The sequence below is a fragment of the Arachis hypogaea genome, chromosome 2 (assembly GCF_003086295.3).
Source record: "Arachis hypogaea cultivar Tifrunner chromosome 2, arahy.Tifrunner.gnm2.J5K5, whole genome shotgun sequence".
Lineage (NCBI taxonomy): Eukaryota > Viridiplantae > Streptophyta > Magnoliopsida > Fabales > Fabaceae > Arachis > Arachis hypogaea.
Genome location: NC_092037.1, coordinates 27,189,673 through 27,196,081, shown reverse-complemented (window position 1 = coordinate 27,196,081; position 6,409 = coordinate 27,189,673). Strand labels below are relative to the sequence as shown.

The following is a 6,409-nucleotide window of genomic DNA, read 5'->3' as shown; positions in this document are numbered from 1 at the left end:
ACTTTACACCTTTCTTTGTGTACTTTCCACGGCATGAGTCTCTAAACCCCATGGTTGGGGGGTGAGGAGCTCTGCTGTGTCTTGATGGATTAATGCAATTATTACTGTTACTCATTCAATCATGCTTGCTTCCATTCTAAGATAATACTTGTTCTTAACCCGGATGAATGTGATGATCCGTGACAATCATCATCATTCTCAACTATGAACGCGTGCCTGACAACCACCTCCGTTCTATATTAGATTAAGTAGTTATCTCTTGGATTCTTTAATCGGAATCTTCGTGGTATAAGCTAGAATTGATGGCGGCATTCAAGAGAATCCGGAAGGTCTAAACCTTGTCTGTGGTATTCTGAGTAGGATTCAATGATTGAATGACTGTGACGTGCTTCAGACTCCTGAAGGCGGGGCGTTAATGACAGACGCAAAAGAATCACTGGATTCTATTCCGGCCTGATTGAGAACCGACAGATGAATTCCGCTATGCTGTGACAGAGCATATGCAATCGCTTTCACTGAGAGGATGGGAGGTAGCCATTGACAACGGTGAAACCCTACATACAGCTTGCCATGGAAGGAGACTTGCGTGTTTGAAGAAGAAGACAGTAGGAAAGCAGAGATTCAGAAGATGGAGCATCTCCAAACCTCAACCTATTCTCCATTACTGCAAAACAAATAATCAACTCATGTTCTTTTGCTTTTCACAATCAATCCTGATAATTTCTGATATCCTGACTAAGATTTACAAGATAACCATAGCTTGCTTCAAGCCGACAATCTCTGTGGGATCGACCCTTGCTCACGCAAGGTATTACTTGGACGACCCAGTACACTTGCTGGTTAGTTGTGCGGAGTTGCAAAAGTGTGATTGCAATTTCGTGCACCAGTCACATATCTATTTCCTTATCTTTGGTTACAAAATATCAAATTTCATGAGTAGTGTGTTCATCCATTATGAGCTCCATTATTTTTATCACTGCCCTGCAGAATTTTAAATAACCTGAAGTTAGTGCATGTTATAAAGGCTACTTTAATTAAGTCCAACAAATCCAATTCCAAATCCAAATTGATTAAATATGAAAATGGCAAGGCCACTTTAATTAGGTCCTGCAATAATACATATTCAGCCATCACATACCTATCCTAATTCAACACAAATCAAAAACAAGAAATAATCCCTATACAAGGTCACAACCATATGCTCCCCTTGGTACTTTTTTATCTAGCACTATCACATACCTATCCTAATTCAACATATACTTTATTTTTGTAGAAACTAAGAAAAATAAAAGGTCAGCTCCTGCAATAATTGAATTAAACACATATACTTATTTCTTTCTATTTATCTATGGAAATTGAAAGAAAAACTCATGACAAAGCAGCAAATTAAGCAATCACCAGTACTTATTAAGCCTAAAAGTAGAATGAGGCAGGAAACTTGCCAAGGCCAACAAATAGATGAGAAGATAAAGCATAGAAAAAATTATAGTTAAGCAATCAGCAGTACAAATTCAGTCAACAGTACACTACAAGAACAAATTATAGTAAAACAAATTCCACTTGTGATTTTATTTTAGAGGTTCTATTACAGAACAAATAAGTAATAACAACTTAACATTCATTAGCTTAGTTGCCTCTATAGAAGCTGTGGGAGTTTTTAAAATTAAACTAAAATAAAAATAGTCACCTAGCACCCAGAAACTAAATCTGTGCCCTAACAGCAACAGCAGTACCGCAGCAGAAGCAAACCAAGAGAGGTGGCAACGGCAACAACAGCGAGAAGACAAATATTAAAAGCCTAGAATAAAAAAAATAGACTTAAATAAATACTAATAAGATTCAGTTCAGGAATAAAACTTATAGCAAGCAAACAAACCCAAGATTCAGTTCAAGCAAACCAAATGATATTTATTATGCAAGCACGAAAAATAAAAGAAAAAAAACTTCTAAGAAAAAGAATAATACTTAAAAAGATACTCTCTTTCTCACCTTCAATTCTAAAAAAGTGCAAGCTATATAATGAATGCCGAATTTTCAAAATTAAAATTTGCACTTCCTTCAATTTTAAAATTATTAGAATCCATGGAATAATTAAACTTTATTGTTGTGATATAAGGAGATTCCCAAAATAAACAATTTAGGTTTCTTATATAATTTTGTAAATTATTTTCGCCTTTAAATTTCATCAAGAAATTTAAATTTCATCAAGACATGCTTAAACTTTCAAGGACTGGTTTAAGTTTTTAACTATTAACCCTAAAATTAACATACCTTTTTCTTAAAAAAATTGCTATCAGCTCTTGCCTAACACCAAAGCAGGGAAAGTACCATAGGAAAATACTTTTTAAGTTTTAACTAGTCAACGACACTTATATGTTAAAAGGAAATGCAAATCAAAGATTGTGTAAGGTACAACTTATTGTTATTTCATCACACAAATTCACACACATAAATGATGCACTTCACAAACTACACACACAGAAACATAAGTAGCATCCACACACAGAGGGTTGGGGGCTTTTTCTTTTGCAAGTTTGTGACAATCATGAAATATAATGAACCTTACTGAATATAAGATAATAAAAAAAAGAAAAGAAAAAACATAAGATAGTAAAAATAGTAATCATATGATTGAGGCAGCTTAATAATATGAAATTTCTATCCAGTCCAAAATGCCCTTGGTTCTTTTCCCTACAATCCTTTTTTTCCTTTTGCCTTGATTTGCTTACCCAATTTTTTCTATAGAAGCTTTTCAGTTCCATTGACAATTAGATGACAGAAATGTGATCGTTTGTATTACCCTGGTTCCTGCTTTTGCTTTTCAATGAGATCCCTTGTTGTCAAAGGATAGCATCAGAATGATAATAGTATATCCCAAGTCCACCACCAATATTTAAGTAGTTAACTTCAAAACCTTGATCTCGGATTTGGTCAATGTAGTTGATCATAATAACAGCAGCATCCCTAAAGATGTCTACCTATAAAAATAAAATAAAATATGCAACAATGTTTTCAACAATTATATCTAAGCAGAGATTAAGAACCACACATGCAAGTGTAGAAGTGTAAATATATCTAGGAAAGCACAATCACATAACAAAGGGAGGCAAAACTGGGTAGGAGAAAAATACACCCAAAAGTCACAAAGCAGAAGAAGAGGAAGGAACAAGGTTTCAAGATGTACCTTGGTAATTGTTGACCCAAGATGGCAGTGGACACCTACAAGCTTAACCTCATTAGAATGCTCCTTTATAGCATCTAAAAACCACTGCAGCTTCTCATTTCTAATGCCAAATTTAGAGTTCTTATTTCCAGTGGCAACATAAGGATAGACCTAAGCAGAAAAACAAGGGTCTCTTAAGATATTTTTAGAATAATAAACAGGACATCAAACATACAAATAAGTACACTACAACTTTAAAGGTTTCAAGTTGGACCAACAGTGATGTTGTGCACATAGCAGTTAATCATAAAAATAGCAGCAAGAGGGTGAGAAACCACAATAACAATTGAAATGGAGGGTTTTACTTATGAATGTTGCATATTGACACATTTTTAATGTTACATATCACGAGCTTATATTATTTGCTCTTTTCTATCACCTTTCAGATCCAGAGAACCAGGACCTTTCCCCTTGTACCTTTCAGAACATAACATGTATCGAGTACAAATTTGAAAATTTTACTCCAAAAACAAGCTGATAGAATCACGAATTGAAAAAGCACATGAATTTCACCAATTGAAACCACAAACACAAATTACTAAAAAGTAGCATTCATCAGAGATACACGCATTCAAATAATAATAGCAGAAAGTGAGATTAGGATGAAGAAAAGAATACCTAACAGTATTCCTGTGCTGCATTTCCTTGAGGAGAGAAATCTCGCGAAATGCAGTGCTAGGAACGCCTTCATCCTCCTGCTCAAGGAAAATCTTCTTGAGAGCGATGGTCTCATTGGTAACGTGGTCGCCAGCCTTGCAAACGACGCCGTAGGTTCCTTCCCTAATCTTCTCAACCTTCTCGTACTGCAATGAATGAAGCAAGCAAAAAGTGATGAATCGGAATATGAGGAAAAAGAGAGAATCGGTGAATGAAGTGAGGATTAAAACTAAAAGGCGTAGAATCAGAAATTGTGAATGTAAATGGAAGAAATTAGGGTTTACATTTCATCTTGCATGCAGTGGGGGAGCGCAGGCGGAGCAGCGACTCTTCTGGAGGTGAAAGCTGCGGTGGCCGCACCTCACACAGAGAGAGGCGAGCAGCACCACGACCATGGCTGGGTTCGAGAAGATGAGGCTGAGCAGAACCGCGACACAGAGAGAGGCGAGCAGCACCACGACCAGGGCTGGGTTCCATCGCGAAGATGAAGCTGACGGCGCCTTAGCTTTTAGGGTTCGAGAGGGTTCGAGCGAGAAGAAGATGAACGCTGAATTTTTAGGGTTTTATTGTTTTAGTTAGTGTGTAAGTTATTAGTGTGTGTTGTTGGGTAAAATTTGATAACTTAGAAAAAGAAAGGGTTAAATGTGGGAAAAATAGGTGGGAAACTAAATTTTAGGGGAGTAAACTCTATCGGTACGTTTTTTTATGGTGCCAAAATACATAAGGTATAGCCACGCTTTTTAAGTGTGCCGATTACTTTCTACGGTCACGCTTTTTAAATGTAGCAAAAACAAAGCGTAGCCATATATCAAATCAGTGGTCACTCTCGTAAAAGCGTGCCGATTTCTTTCTATGGGTACGCTTTTCAAGCGTTGCAGTAAGAAAGCGTGGCCAAATTTCAAATAAGTGGCCACCGTTGGAAAAACATACCGATTTCTCTCTATGGCCACGCTTTTCAAGCGTAGACAAAAAAAGCGTGGCCAAATCACAAATCAATGGCCACCCTCGTAAAAGCGTGCCTATAGACCACTTTTGGGCACGCTTTAAAAGCGTGGCAAGAAAAAAGGGTGCCGACAGGCCTTTTTTCTTGTAGTGGCTGTATGTAGGGCATCACCGTTGTCAATGGCTACATCCCATTCTTTCAGTGAAAATGGTCCTATGCTCTGTCACAGCACGGCTAATCATCTGTCGGTTCTCAATCAGGTTGGAATAGAATCCCTTGATTCTTTTACGTCTGTCACTAACGCCCAGCCTTCAGGAGTTTGAAGCTCGTCACAGTCATTCAATACCGGAATCCTACTCGGAATACCACAGACAAGGTTAGACTTTCCAGATTCCTGAAATCCTACTCGGAATACCACAGACAAGGTTAGAATTTCCGGATTCCCATGAATGCAACCATCTATCTAGCTTATACCACGAAGATTCTGTTGGGGAATCTAAGAGATATGCGCCCGGCCCAAGGTAGAACGGAAGTGGTTGTCAGTCACGCGCGTTCATAGGTGAGAATGATGATGAGTGTCATGGATCATCACATTCATCAAGTTGAAGTGCAACGGATATCTTAGAATAGAAATAAAAGAGAATTGAATAGAAAATAATAGTAATTGTATTGAAACTTGAGGTACAGTAGAGCTCCACACCCTTAATCTATGGTGTAGAAACTCCACCGTTGAAAATACATAAGTGAAAGGTTCAGGCATGGCCGAATGACAGCCCCCATGAAGGTGATCAAAAGACCGAATGGTCAAAAGATGTCTAATACAATAGTTAAATGTCCTATATATACTAGACTAGCTACTAGGGTTTACAGAAGTAAATAATTGATGCATAAATCCACTTCCAGGGCCCACTTGGTGTATGCTTGGGCTGAGCTTGATCTATCCACAAGCTGAGGCTTTTATTGGAGTTGAACGCCGAGTTATAGCGTGTTTCTGGCGTTCAACTCCGGGTTGTGACGTGTTTCTGGCGTTTGACTCCAGACAGCAGCATGTACTTGGCGTTGAGCGCCACTTTAAGTCATCAATTCCCGAATAAAGTATGGACTATTATATATTTCTAGAAAGCTCTGGATGTCTACTTTCCAACGCCGTTGAGAGCGCGCCATTTGGAATTTTACAGCTCCAGAAAATTTATTTCGAGTGCAGGGAGGTCAGATTCCAACAGCATCAGCAGTCCTTTTGTCAGCCTTCTTTCAGAGTTTTGCTCAAGTCTCTCAATTTCAGCCAGAAATTACCTGAAATCACAAAAAACACACAAACTCATAGTAAAGTCCAGAAATGTGAATTTATCATAAAAATAATGAAAACATCCCTAAAAGTAGCTTGAATTTACTAAAAACTACCTAAAAACAATGCCAAAAAGCGTATAAATTATCCGCTCATCATCCACCATATCTATTAGCTTGGTATGCATTGTAGAATGGTCTTTGTCTGTGATATCTAGGAGGGTGTTGTTGTCTAAAGGGTTGATCAGATCCTCTTGGCTCCGTCCATCTTTGATTGCTTTGACCTTGATGCATATTCCTGT

The 6,409-nt window shown here is 37.8% G+C and overlaps 1 long non-coding RNA gene across 1 annotated transcript; it reads right to left on the bottom strand.

Annotated features, from left to right (window-relative positions):
* Positions 1 to 903: 903 nt before the first annotated feature.
* Positions 904 to 1,982, bottom strand: LOC140177854 (uncharacterized). The gene is made up of 2 exons (XR_011869362.1): positions 1,688 to 1,982; positions 904 to 981 (listed from the first exon to the last, which is right to left on the bottom strand). It is a non-coding gene; the product is annotated as an uncharacterized lncRNA (long non-coding RNA).
* Between the last annotated feature and the right edge of the window lie 4,427 nt (positions 1,983 to 6,409).